The following is a 16,022-nucleotide window of genomic DNA, read 5'->3' on the forward strand; positions in this document are numbered from 1 at the left end:
GTCTGAGATGCTGAAACCTTTTAATGGTTAGGTAGTACTTGACCCTCTTAAATTTAGGGTAACTAAGAATGCCCTGTGTCCCATCAAACAGGACTTGAAAAGGCGATTTTCTCAAGCTCAATAAGACTGGCAATATTATGACTGGCAACCTGGATATAAGTTCTTTTATTCCTTCATTGACATGGGGAACGCTGTGGACACTGAGATGCTACCACCAAGGCGAAGCCTCTTATGGTGTTAATAAGGTGGCACTCTACAGTTTCGTAATTTGCATAGGGTTAGATTTTTAAAGCATATGAATTTCCCAAATAAATTTCAGCCACAGTGCATGAAAGTAACATAGAAAGCAACATAGACATATGCCAGTATTCTCCCCACTGTGCATGTTGCAAATTCAAGCAACTTCACCTTACATCTGTCACTCTCTCAGAAGTTTATATTATCTGCAGAACACCCCATAAAACAGAACTGAGTATGAATAAATATAAAACTATATCTGCATAATCCTGAGGATCAGTTGGATGCGGTGACTAAAACCCTTGTGTTTTGTGAGGTCCTTGGATATAGTGGAAATGTGGAATGTCAATGCCAGAAGCTGTTTGATTTGCTTGGTAGTGAGACACTTAGCAGCAAGACCATTAAACCTATGGATTGGTGAAGGACCTTTTGGTGAGGTTCATTCATTTGTAGTAGAATGGAATTTTAGCATGGGTGGCTTACACCAGTGATATGATGGAGGGCACCTTGAACATGAATGCTCACAAGATTGTGTATGTGGGAGACCCTTTGGCTCCAGATGAAGCTGCCTCCAAGTCATTTGTTGTCCTGCGCCAGATGGTTACTGAAATATATGCTGACTTTTAGGCTACAAAATAAGAAAGACCACATGGACATTGGCAGCTTCAAACTACTGTAATAAACCTAGGTATGTTATTTGTATTTACATCTCCTTTCATTGCTTTGTTAGACTTTAGAAATTATATTTGATTTTGGGTAGTCAGTGTTGGGAAGGTATTTCTCAAGACAAGCAATTAGCCAGTTTCTAGGAACCTAAGTTGTAATGTAATCACTAGACTTTATGACAGCATAGGTTAGTTTTATAAAATGGACCTTCCCTAATTTCTTTTCATTGGAAAATTGCCTGGATATTCTTAGTTATCCGTGCTTAGTAATTTGAGATAGGAATAATGTTTTCCATGTTTGGGTCAATTTATGTTTTCATGGTAAGGAGTTCTAATATTTGGCTTGGAAATGTTTACTGGTTAATCATAAAAATGTGAAACAAGAGAAACCAGGCACGTTTGAAATCATTAGTGTTTCATGTGTGTGACCATTAGGTTATTAGAGTAAAATTATTTGCAGTGTTTGTGTGTTAAAGAACCTTTCAGTTGATGCCGAGTGTTTTGTGGGGTCCTTGGATATAGTGGAAATGTGGAATATCAATGCCAGAAGTTGTTCGATTTGCTTGGTAGTGAGACCACTTACATATAACAATATTCTTCTAGGACTGAACCAACAGATCAACCTCTAGGGTGCCAATGTCATCTTTATGATGGCTGGCCATGTGGACATGGCTTTGAATAGGGTTGTGGACCTTGCTGACCCCATCGCCACGCAAGACACGGAAACTTATGCATACTTTGATTTCGTGGACAGAGCTTCCTTAAACGAGGACAGTTACTTTCACTTGAAAGGCGACCATGGATACGAATACATTCAGGGTCATTGATGTAGGGGACCCTGTGAACCCAGTCAAAGCTGCTACGATAGTGGGCTACCTCCTTGTATGTCATTGATGTTACTGTACTGCTGGCTGGTCAGCTGGACATGGTCGCGAAAAGAATCGTAGATCTAAGAGAGCCTATTTCCCCACAAGACGCTGCCGCAAAAGCCTATGTTGACATGTTCATGAAACCCACAAACTTGTTTTCTCCAGGAACAACCTCAACATGGCACTGATGGCCCCTTTGTTACCTTGTTACCTTGCCTCAGCCACAATTTGTGGCAGAGCTGTCTGTCTATCACTTCACCATGGCAGGTGAGACTGATAAGATCACAGGTCCTTGCAATGAATTGGATGTTTGCCTTTCAAAGGTGCCTGAAAACTCGGATCTGCAGAACGAAATCTGGCGAGTTACATTTGCTGCACACGTTGCTGTGGCTATAAGTGGTGCTGTAAAGATGACTGCCATGACTCAGGGTCAGTCCCATGGGCGGTTGGTGCTAGCCAAGCAGCTTCTTGAGGAGCTTGCTCGGGAGTGGGGTTGGGAAGTAGTAGGCAACTGCCGGTATGAATCCAACTAGCACCACCACCGAATGACAAGCTGTTGGTAAAGGCGGGATCGGAGCAGGAGGTCCATTTGCTACCGTTTTTACTTGAGCTGCTGTTTGTATTGCGCATGCTATACTCAGTTGTCAGCACTGGCACATGACCAGCTCTCTCTTTTCTTGCATCTCTCGGTATACCTTCTTTTGGGGAGAGGCACCAATCTGTGTGTTTGGATTTTTTATTCAAAAAGAATTTTGATCAAACATTTAGTTAAAACTATAATTTTTGATGGGGTATTTATTGTCCCTAGTGTATTCTAAAGGGTTGTTCATCCAATTCTGGCTTCAGTCTCCAAGATCGGAATCCCTTCCCTTATATATTTGAGTGATCCTTGCTAATGCCCTGTGTATGCTATGTGTGTATTTGCTATATTGTGTTTGTGTGCTATAGATTTTTATGTAAGGTCAGCAATAATACCAAGGTTACTCCCCAGTTGTCTTATTGGAAGAAAACAAATTTGTTTCGTTATTTGGACATTATTAATTCCATTAGTTTGTCCAAAATTTAATTGCCTGTAATTTGATTAGCTAATTTTGAATCTTAATGAGAAACGGTTGCATTCTACAAAAGAAAATAAAAACAAATTCCTAGTGTTTTATACGTGTTCATTGTGAAACGTTTCTCATGGTTCCTCAGAGTGTTTCAAGGGTGAGAAGACCATGCCCTATTTAAGGAGCCGCATTTCCTTTATTTCTTCGTGCTTCTTTTAATCTTCAGGTATGGTCTTATCTGCCGTCTTGAAAGTTATATTTAGTTTATATTTAATTTCTAAAGCAAAAATGGTCCGAAAAGGCTTCAAATCTACAAGATTAAAAAATAAAATGTTAGTTATCACCCAAAATGTTAATTTGGATAACACTTTCTTGTTGTTGCGGTTAATACTATATCCTTTATCTATATACCTGTGTGTATATTCTGTCCTGCATATGAGTTTTTCTGAGATACGTTCTCAGGCCTGTTCACTTCGAATAGCGCCTTGTGACTTAGCCCTGCGATGTCTATGCCTCATACTTCACCCATATGCAGGTTCCCTGTTTCCCTCAAAAAATTTCAGGGGAAAAAATAAAATTAAAAACATGAAAGGAAAAATGAATAATGTTAATTTATTATGATATTGGTATTATTTGGGTTACCCTTTTTCCTATTGTTTTTTACATTTGTTTATTTTTTTATTTTTAGAGGCATCGGAGGACTTGCTTTTATAAATATAATATTATGGTTAGATGAATTGGTCAAAAATTCCCATGAGGTGAGAGATGAGGGCAAGGCTCCAGCCCGTGTTCGGGCTGGTACATACCCCAAATAGGCTGTAAACTGAAGCCACCACCCCCATCTCCCCCCCCCCTTGATTATGATGTTTTGTTTATCAGGTCACTTCTTGATTACAATGAGCTGACCATATACTATCATTGTTTTAGTTATATATTATGTGATTTTCATTAAAAGATTTGGACGAAGTCACCATCTAAAAATAATATGTTATTCCTCCGGTACCCCTCTCTTTTACACATTTCCATGAGTAAGTTAATTCTTTCAGGTTTTCTTTTTTCACATTGTACTATTGCATCAAACACTTTGGCATAATTTTAATCATGTGCCTTCTCGTGGCTACTTCCCCTGTTAGCCATGAGTTGTGCATATATTTAAATTTTAGGATTTGCATCTTTAGGGATCTGATGTTTGACCAGTGCCACCATGCCCTGTCCCAATTTACATCCCAATTTTCCTGCTCAACTTTGCTCCGTATACTTTTTGTTATATCCTACCTCAACCATTCATAAGTTTTATATATATCCACTCCCGACAATTCCTTTCTGTCCCTATATTTAACCAATAGTTCTTTGATATTCCTAAATTTTCTAGGTACTTTAGTTTTTTTTTGTTAGAGTGTCATTTTTTTACATGTCTTTTCTATTTCTGATTGTAAACTCATACCAGTATATATACAGGGCCTCCCATGGTGTTTTAGGTTCGATATTTATTCTTTTTATTCTATTTATAATCTTGGTACATGGGCAGTAGTATTGGGCTGGGCAATACTAGTCCTCCCCTATGTTTTGCCCTATATAAGATTTCCTTCTTTATGTAGTGTGTCTTGTATCCCCATATATATTTAATAATTTCGATGTCTAGTTTATCTAGTTTCTTGTTTTCACTATGTATTGATTCTAGTATGGACCTTATGTTTGAGTACAAATATGTCTTGAACACTTGGGCCCGCTTCATTATGCAAAGTGGCGTAAGTGCCTAGATTTGTGTGTTTTCTTTTGATTTTCTTTATCATGTTCCTGTAGTTTTCTAACTCATCTTTTGTTGCGTAAAAGAACTCCTCATTCTTTTTACTTGATCTTTTATCAGATGGTAGTTAATCCAGGATGATTTCCCCGCCAGTTTCCTATTTTTAATATCTTAGTTTTATTATGACTTATTTTTTACCCGGAAGCTTTTCCAAAAGACTCAAATTATTTTACTTAAAGGATATTGGATCCCTTATAAAGCTAGTACAATATTCTGCATGTTGGAGCATTTTGACGTCTTTTAAATTTGGAATTTGTATCCCCTCAATTTCTTGGTTTTTCCTTATTTTTATACTTAAGGTTTCAATTGCTATCACGTATAACAGCATTGACAGTGGGCATCCTTGCCTCATTGATCTCTGCATCTCAAATTTCTCCGTGATTGCACCATTTACCTGTACTCTTGAAGTTATCTTGTTGTACATGATTTTAGTCCATCTTCGGAAATTATTTCCAAATCCAAATTTTTCCAGAACTTTCTGTACATAGTTATTAGTTATGTTTCAATCTATCAAAAGCCTTTTCTTGGTCGAAATATACCATGGCACCTTTCTGACCTGTCTCCTGTATAAAATCTATCAGTTTTTATAGTAATATATTATTTTGAACATTCCTCCCTTTTGTCCCACATGTTTGGTTTATATTTATTATGTTATCAATTCCCATCTTTACCTTCTGTCCCTTTGGACCACTGTCTCTTAGGCCACAACTGCATCGAGGAAGAGAAAGCGCGATGCTGTCTTCCCCATGTCAGAGAAGTTCTTAGGGCACGATGGCAGGGAGCTGAGTACTCCTTACACAGATGTGCGGCATGGTCTCTGTCTGTGCAAAGTGATTGTGTCGAAGCCGTTAAGTTCTTTTTCCGACGCCAGATGCAGGTACGGTTAGCTTTCGCGGTTGGTGTAGGCCATGAATGGACAGATATTGCCCCGGAAAGGTGGGCGGTGGGTTGCATGGTGGTTGCACGTGCTTAACGGTATGCCTGCTTCTATTACGTATCCAATTAGTCGCCTAAAGCTTTCGGTTCTATGGATGTAAAGGTCACGGGCACCTCGGTGGCCGCGCTTAGCTTTTGACGGCTTCGTTTTGTAGCTTGCAGCTGACATATACCAAATGAATGTGTGATGGGGGTGGGGTGGGTAGGTAGCCTTCTTGCTTGACGCAAAATTAATCGACTACCAGGTTTCAAACCACTCGACACTTGTCACCCAAAGGTCTTGGTGGTACTACCATAAAGGCTGAGGTCGCGCAGGGAGCTTCATTTTCGGCCAAAATGGCTTCCTTTTCTTGTTTTGACGCGTGTCGTATGACAAACGGAAGATCCCGCGGGGGAAACTAAGTCGTAGTCTTGTTGCTTGATATACATGGGGACGATCTGCTGGTTTTAATTCGCCGGTCCCCGACTGCTCCTTTTGTGCTTTATTATAGCTATCCAGAAATATGAACCTTTTTAACCTCACTTTTGTTTTGTTTTATTAATTTTATGTAAGGCTGGTTAATGTGGCATCATATTTTTGCATAAAAATACAATCATTTGATCTTGTTAATTTGTGTGCTACAGTATACTGATTTTTGTACCGCATGTCAACCTTTACAACAAAAACTTATTTTAGAAGAAAAATGTGTCTGTACTGATTAATATGTATGGTGACAAATTCAAGTCTTTTTGTTTTGGAGGAACAGCTGAATTTATAACTATCAGTTCATGTACTACGGTATCATATAAGCATATTCATATTGCTATGTTCTGGTTCTTTTTGGTTTGATTAAATTATGATTTGGGTATTTTTGCTTTGTAGTTTTGGACCTTTATAGAGTAATATTAATCTATTTATCAGTGCTTCCAGTCATAACTGGTTGTAATAAACATGGCTGCTCATCTTCGGGTTTGTTTTAATTTCATTTTCTCAAACCTGTGAATGGGGGTCCCAAGCTGTATAGGTATATTGTAAAATAGGTCTAACTAAACCCATGAGAAAAGTTTTTTTAAAAAAAAGCGAAATACAGCAAAAAATCGTTGTTACTTGCTCATTTGCATTTTATGGGAAAAATGACAAGTTAGGTTTTAGAAGCATATATTACAATTTCCGTTGGTGCATAATTCATGAACTTGAACATTTCATTTTGGATTATTAGTTGTGACAGGTGGGTATAAAGTGCGAAAAGGACTCCTTTCGCTGAAAGGACCGGTTCTTGTCACGAAAAGGACTTACCATCTGAGAAAAGGACAGAAAATGTTTTTATTAACAGTTTAAATCATTATTTCTATTTCACAAATAAATTATTTTGTGTCTTAACTTCTTTTACGAAGTATAAAATATTTATTTTTACTATAACGTTTTAAAAATGGGTCCTTTTGGTGAAACATACCTTTTCGAGAAAAGATTTACCGTCTGCAAAAGGACCCATTATGCTTTTACAAATACATTCAATCAATATTTCTGATTCACGAACGAAATTAATTTGTATATGAACTGATTTTTATCTTTTATTTAATGTTACAGAAACCTAAAAAATTATCCATCACCAAACCAACATAAACTTCTGAAATCTCTACAGCGTACAATAATTTCCATTGTGCACCAGGTCGGTCACATTTAATGAAACATTCTTTGAGTAAAGTTGCACTATTATTCAAAGTAAGTATTCATTTTTTATGTTTTGATGTCATTATATCACCAGAAATATATTTAGTTCAAATAGTGACGAAAAGTGGCATTTTATTTTTAAAAAATGTTTCAACTGTTCATTTTATTTCCATTTGCGTTCCATTTTCCATTGCGTAATTTAGTCAGTCCTCGTTTACGCAGAATGTAAGTCCTTTATGCGAAAATGGACCCATTATTAACACATTATATTAATTACACATTATATGTATAAGAGATTGTTAAATGCTATGCAGACTGAGTTACTACACACTATTTTCATGTATGAAATAGAAATATTGATTGATACTGTTGGTAAAAACGTACTGAGTCGTTTTCGCAGACATTAAGTTTCGAAAAAAGGTCCAGTTTGGCAAAAAGGACTAGTTTGGCAAAAAGGACCCATTTTAACACTTTAACTTTATATTAAAAAGATATAATAAATACTTTGTAAAATTTGTTAATACATAACATAATTTCGTTTGTGAAATGGATATATTGATTGAAACAGTTAGTAAAAACATCATCGGCCCTTTTCGCAGACGATAAGTCCTTTTATGGGAAAGGGAGTCCTTTCCGCACTTTATACCCACCCAGTGCTGACACCTATTGACGTAGATTTTCTATAATGTAGTACTTTTCTGAATATAACACACTAGTTTCATAGCAATTTTTCTTGCCATTTGCATAATGCTGCGCTTTTAGGATGGAATCGCATGTTCCATTATACTTCCCACGGTCCTAGTTTATTTATGTCATTTTGTAACATCTTTGTATCTTTCTCGGTTTTGATTGATATGTAGCATACACAATAATCTGGAAGAACGACCTTACGCCAGTATTAATAAGAGATTTTGGGTTTGACAATAGTGCGAAAAGTTACGAAAAGTTACAAAAAAATGTTAGACCGCTCCGGTGTCCAAGTGGTTAGAGCTTCCGCCTCGGATGTGGGAGGTCGTGGGTTCGATCCCCGGCCGAGTCATACCAAAGACTTATAAAAATGTTACTAACAGCTGACTCGCTTGGCGCTCAGCATTAAGAGGTTAGTGTTAGGAATGGTCGGCCTGGTGTCAGGATAAGCTGACTGGGTGGGACATCATGCAACATATCTGCGGCATGATGCCCCAGTGCTAGACATCACTATAAACTATCACACTGCATACATCGTAGCGATATGACTGAAACATTGTTAAAGCTAAGTTAAAATCTAAATCACACACACACACACACACACACACACACACACACACACGTTACAAAAAGTTGCGAAATGCTACACAAAGTTAATGTAGGCCAAGACTAGAAAAGTTGCCTTGAAATGATTATTTAAGCTTTTTTATTCCCAAAAGCGATACTATGTCTAAAATTACATTAACAGTTAGCCATACGAAAGGTCTCCTTTATTTGATAATGCTTAATAAGAAAATTAGTTTCACAACTGCTACGAAAAGTTAATATCCTTACCGAAATCCAAATTTCGGCCACTAAAAGTTGCAACAAAATTATTTTCTCGACATTTTTATTAAAACAAGTAAGTAATATAAAATGTTTTCGTTATTATCATTTGCAGCAGTGTAAATATATTTTTCGCAGTTACTATAAAAGCTTGGATTTGGCTTCGAAAAGTGAAGTAAGGACGGGTACGAAAATTGCTTTTAAAATCTTTATTTTGTCGATTTCTCTCAAAACGGCATAAATATTTTAATTTGAAACACGAGTGATTAGCAAAATCTATGTAAAACATTGTCTTTCGTGTTTGTTCATTTTATTCTTGTTTTGGTTTTTACTTTACTTTTCTTCTTTGAAGATTGTTATTGATGGTATTGATGTTTTTTGTTTGATCGTTTTTTGCGTTTTTTTTGTGTTTTGTTTTTTTTTTGTTGTTGTTTGTTTTTACGAGCATCCATGAACGATATTTTGTTGATATTTTATCCGAATACTAGTTAAAATTCATCAGAGTAATATGTAACGACAGTTGGCAACAGGTGTGGCTATATAACTACCTTATATCAATTGCACTTCAGAGTTTGCGTTTCGCACTTGTGTGTTTGATGGTATTCTGTACCTTAATGCCCGCTTTCTTCTAATTTGTTAGGTTTTAAGGCTGCAGAAGGAGTTTTGGTTACATTTCTTATACCATCGTTTGAGTAAATCATCTTTGGATTGTCGTCACCGCGGTCAGTTAGAAAGAAAAATATTTTTGTTTTCTTATCCATTTGCTCTTCATTTATTCTGGCCCAGTGATCAATGTCAGGAAGATGGTGTAAATATCCATGTTTCTCACAGAACGACATCTCTCTTCTTGATCACTGGTCACTTATTGCTGAAGCTTTTTGACAAACTTTAGTAAATGAGCCATCTTCCATTTTGGATTTTAGGATGTGATTGGCACTTATGGAGTTTGTTTTTCCATCTGCTTGTAATGTATCCGTTGTTGATCGGGTCAATGACGTGCTTTTGGAGCAATGGATATGTCATGAGATAGTTTTTCTCATAACTTGTATAAAAATGACTTTGGCCTGTAATTTCTGCACATTATGATGTAATGATGGTTGATGGTAAGAGTTCTCTTCATCGTGCCCAACTTATTGACGGGCACTCTCAGATCGATAGAGAAATGACAGATAGTTCGAGCTTCCTTTACAGAGGTGTCACTCCTGGCGATGAGGATGTAGTTTTACATCGTTGTGTGGGGGGTGGGTGGGGTGGGGGTGGGTTAACTTAGTTTTGATAATTTTCCAGTCATATCGCTACGATGTATGCAGTGTGGCAGTCTATAGTGATGTCTAGCACTGGGGCATCAAGCCGCAGACATGTAGCATCATGTCCCACCAGTTACGTTAACCTGACACCAGGCCGACCAGTCCTAACACTAACCTCCTAATGCTGAGCGCCAAACGAGGCAGCTGTTAGTATAATTTTTTATAAGTCTTTGAGATGACTCGGCCGGGGTTCAAACCCGCGACCTCCCGCATCCAAGGTGGACGCTGTAACCACTTAGGCCACCGGAGCGTTTTTTTTTTATAAATATTTTTGCATTGTTGGGGTGCGAGAGGTACTGAGTTTGAATTGTAAAGAAAAGGCGACATATTCATCATAAAGTTTAAAGGAAAACTGGTTTTATTGACATAGTATAATACTTGGTATAGAAAATAACATTCTGGATATAGAAACCCACTACATCAGTGTCACGTTTTAGATATCAAAATACATAAAAATTAAAATATTCCTTCAAGCTTACCAACTTCATATAATACTCGAAATTCTGTCTTTTAGAATATTATGTAAATAAAAAATATAAAATAAATTAACGATAGCCAAAATGCTTAAAATATTACATATTTCAGACTAATACAACAGTCGTTTCGTACAGAAGTATTTTACTAAATGTACGACCTAAAATACGGAAATATTATGCTCTGTAACTTAAGAATATTTTATTTAAAAATTATGTATTACTGAGCACGAAGTTGGTAGCGAACTCGTCTTTACATTAGTCAGTTCTCTGATTATACTGTAATAAATTTGGAATATGCGCATTTGGTCATAGCGCCCCGTTTTTTTTTTAAGAATTCTTAGATTTTTGTGATTACGTGTTTGATTATTGGAACTCGGTCCAGTGGAAATATTCCTTAACCCGAACTAATTAGCCAGTTACTAGGAGCAAACGTCACGGAGTGAAGTGTTAGTGAGTTTCCATGATGCCATGGCTTACTTTTGGTGAATTCAGGCCAGAGCAGCATGAGTGTGCCTGTCGTTCCATAGTCCCTATTAAAATCTAGTGGTACACATTGGTTGTGTGACTGGCAGGTGCATTATTTATGGTTGGAGACGTAAATCACACAATGGAATAAACAAGAATGGACTGTTTCGTCGTCGGTAGATACCGCTTATATAGCCATGGTGGCAAATGTGGCTCGAAACCATGAATTGTCTGGCCTAAGGTGGCGCAGTAAAAATAGTTCCCTGTGTTAGTGGATAGTTGCATAGTTTTACGGCGTGAATTGCTGACGGTATGGAAAGTTGATGAAGAGAAACTATGCAGATGAGCGGTTGATAGACAGTTGGAAAGTTGTGAGGTCTGTGGTCTTGTACTGATTAGAGCAAAATTATTTTTGAATGGACACATTGGGTATTTTAATTAATAACAGAAGTTGTATGGAAGTCTTTGGAAATGGATAGTTCCGACCAGTCAATCAAACTGGGCACGTTGACCAATCAAAAGTAGTTATCGGTTTCACTGAGTACTTACGCGTTGCTATCCACCGTATTTGCTCACAAGCATGAGACAACGTTTGATTACTCTCGAAATACATTGCAGAGGAATGTGTTTGATTACGCAGATTAATGGTTTACCGTTGTACCTGGGGCACATGAGATGCAAACTGTCGTTATTATGAAAGGATTCTAGAGTTTATTTTTAAAATAAAAAATAATTCTCAAACCAAACGCCAACATGGAAACAATTTCTGTGTTGGAAGTGATGCATTATTTATAATTATGTTTCATATATAAATAAACAAAACTGTTTTTGAATAATAATATTATTTGTTGTACTTGTGAAAATGTTGAATACATTTTTATGCTAAGTGTATGCTTATATTCAAATTTTATATCTTACTGGATCCGTAATATTACATGCAAGAGAGAAACTTTATAATAATAATAATAATAATGAGGATTTTGTATAGCGCCTAATCTTTAGAAGCTCTAAGCGCTTTACAACATTAGAAAACACCTATAAGATAAAAAGCATATATAATGATATAATTACAAAAACAAACACCATGAAATTAGAAAACATAAAAAAACATGCTGTATAAGTGTAAGTGTTGTTTATCTTTGTACTTTTTATTGTACTTGTTTGTTTTTCTTTCAACAATTATATTTGGAATATTGGAATTCTGCATCATGCTTTATTAGTGATGATTATATATATATATATATATATATATATATATATATATATATATATATATATATATATATATATATATATATATATACTGGCACCGAACAGTGCTATATATATATATATATATATATATATATATATATATATATATATATATATATATATATATATATATATATATATATATATATTGGCACCGAACAGTGCAAAAACTAGTATCTGACTAGCCTGAAATCAAGTGCACTTGAAAGGACCGTTATTTGCAATATGATTCATATGATTTGTATTATATATATATATATATATATATATATATATATATATATATATATATATATATATATATACAAAGTTGGATTTGGGCATAAATTATTTCAAAATTTAAATATTTTGAATACTGTTTTTATTATGGCAGGTTTTCCAAAAATATTTTAAATTTATGAAGAGGTGAAACAGCGATAAAATATTTATTTTGTCTTTAATATGCTTGGGACTATAAATCAGCTATATGCTGCCATTTATATATATTTTTGTCCTTTGACCTCAAAATAAAGGTAATCTTACAAACTATTGATAAAACACCTGCAAAATGTTATAACATCAATATAGTAAATTAAGCAAGTCACATTAATTAGCGAACAAAGATCAAAGCGGATGCAAATATATCTCGTCAACTTGCATGTGTTTGCTTATTATGATGTGCCATTGTTATTTCCTTTTGATTTAAGACATTATAATAAATGATCGTTTTACATGGATAAGATATAATTTAAATTACTGGTTTATCAATGATACCCTTATGAAATGTTGTATCCATGCAACTGAGGATACATGTTAACTCGGCGCAAAAAAATGTACAATTCCTTCAACCACCTAGGCAACTTGCTATAAAGTGTTTTTTATTTATTGATTTAAAGTTAATGTCTGTTTAACTATACATCATTAAATTATTAATTGTAGATATTAAAATACTTGTTTTAATCTTATATGCCAATTAAAAATCACGATTTAAATGTATCGGGTACATAACGAAAGTTTTATTATAATTAATTTTTAAAAACTTACTGAAGCCATACTAGAAAATCTGATAATTAATAAATATGTATAACTTTTCAAGAACAGAAAGAGTTTGATATTTTTGTCTTATTCTAGCTAGTCAACAGGGGTTCGTTACGGAGAAAATTTGGAGTATCCGTCCTTGAATCAAGGGAATTCTAACAATATTGTTACATGTTAGAACCCCCATCCCTTGATTCAAGGACGGATACTCCAAATTTTCTTTGTAACGAACCCCTGTGAGTTTCTCAGGATGATCTTTCCTGCACATAGATCACCAGCAACATGTTGTAACTCATGACTTTAATTTCTCCGTTGAAAATACTATTTCCATTAATATATCATTATGTGTAGTAATTCAAGCTTTTCTTTAATGCACGATCTGAAATAATCTTGCAGTTGGTAAGACTGTTTCAGAAATATTGTCGAAAATATTTTGGAATTAATCTGTTGCTGATGTTCCTGAATCCGCCATTTTCACGACAGCAACAGTAACTAAGTGGGCGGAGCTTATCGTTCAAAATCGGAACTGTCCATTAAGGGAAAACCTATGACTTCAAGCGGAATCGCGCCAGGGTTTGACACCGCTCGGTCAAAGCAAATACCCAAGGCTTGTAACAATATATATAAATTCTTGCAGCCTTACTGCAAAAATGAATAAAATAGGTAATAATAAAAAGGCACATATCTCATACAATCCGTCTTACAATCACGAGAACAAACAGAACCAGTATACTTCTTCCACATTTTGTTGACGAACGCAAAGTACGAATAAAAGGAAAAGTATACAGACGGTAATATATATTGTTTTAAGTTAGTTTTTGTATATTCAACAATTATCATTATTTTTTAAAGCTTTAATACAAACTAGGGTTGATGACGAGATTTTTTTTAAGGTAAGTGTTCGGTCATGGTTACAAATCTGTAACTCAGTTAACTGGTAGATAATTACCGCATTAACAACTCTCGGTATGTTAACTTCTCTTAAATGATTAACTATGAGGTTGCAACAGAACAAGTATAATAAACAAACGTGTGAGAATCAAGTCAATTTATCCGTCGTTGACATTAAAATATCTGCTTTGAATGAGTCGTCAGATAAAAAAAAAACCGCTATCAGCTCATTAAGGGTAGCCGTACTTAATGCCAGATGTAGGTTTAGACCAAAAAGTTGTTCTCCACCTTTTTTTTTTTGTTTTGTTTGACTGGCGGCGGAAGTCAAACAAAAACAAAAAAAAAAACAAAAGAAAAACAAAAAAAAAAAAAAAACGGTGGAGAACAACTGGTTGGTCTAGATATAGGTAACGATGTCTTTTCCCGTGGTGACGAAGTTTTCTGTTAATCCAATTTAGGCGAATTAATGTAATTTCTTTCCATATCTTTTCGTCTTATATTTCTTAAAAGCGAAATATTGATTGAAGCCGTAGTAAGAGCACGCTGGGTCCTTTTCGCAGACGGTAAGTCACATGTTCGAAAAAGATTCCATTTTCTAAAAGGACCTTTAAGTGCTCATTATTAAAAGGATATGTTAAATGCATTATTACACATTATAAGTTTATTTGTGAAATAGAAATATTGATTGCAGCTGATAATACAATTTAGTTGATCCATTTCGAATATGGGTGTCCTTTTCGCGAAAATGATACCATTCGCTAAAATGACCTTTCTTGAAATGATTTATACATAGAAAAAGATATAATAAATCCTATGTAGAATGAGTTACTAGACAATTAATTTAATTTGTGAAATATAATTATTAATTAAAACTGAAAATCAAAACATAGTCGGTCAATATATATATATATATATATATATATATATATATATATATATATATATATATATATATATATATATATATATATATATATTAAAATGAACTCGCTACCGAAGATAACTTTTCGCAATTTTTATATATAACTTTTTGCACTTTTCATAACCTTTTGCACTGTATACATACCGAGAAAATGTATGCAGATTCTAAATTCCAAGAATACCATCTGGAATCAGATCACACTTATTAGTTCCGGTTCAGTACTACGAATGTCGTCTCAGTCTATTTGTTTTTGCATTTCTTCCTGTTCCTTTTGGTGGTGATACAAGTTAGATTTAGGCATTCTTGGTATGGATTTAAAGTTAATACTTTATTCTTTAAAATATGAGCTTATGGTCTGATTGTCTGTTTGTGTTTCGGTGACAGTGGATAGTGCGTAATAAGGTTTGGAGATGATCCGGAAGTGAAATATGTGTTCCACTGCACATTGCTTTGTTTACAGTTAAGCCTCTCAAAGAAATGTCGGTGAACTTTATGAAAAGAACTTTACCGTGAAGTCAACTTTGAGGGTATTATAGACTAACACATGACTTGGAAATAGTGGAAAGTTCAGCACTGATAAACAAATGTAGAGACTATATAGGAAAATTAATTGTGATCGGAGTCCAACATATAGGACACACGGTACTAATGGTGTGGAAAAATGGGAACCAGCCTGAAAATGGGTGACCTAAAATAGAGTATACATGGGTTAGGCTGACCAGGATTGGTTAATAATGTTAAGTTATGTTGTAGGAAAAAGAATCTTTTGAGAGCTTATCCTAGTTGTAAGTGAAAAAAGAGACATTTTGTTTCATTGATGGAATTTCAGTCCTTTAACAGTCTTGAGTTTGGAACACTCATTACAAAAATTAGCACCGGACTCTTTGGTGCGGAATTGAAAGCACGTGTTTCAAACACATGCAGGTCCAGAAAATGCCGCGGCTCATATCCTTTCCTCTATACA

Source organism: Sinohyriopsis cumingii, chromosome 4 (assembly GCF_028554795.1).
Source record: "Sinohyriopsis cumingii isolate HCF-2022 chromosome 4, ASM2855479v2, whole genome shotgun sequence".
NCBI lineage: Eukaryota > Metazoa > Mollusca > Bivalvia > Unionida > Unionidae > Sinohyriopsis > Sinohyriopsis cumingii.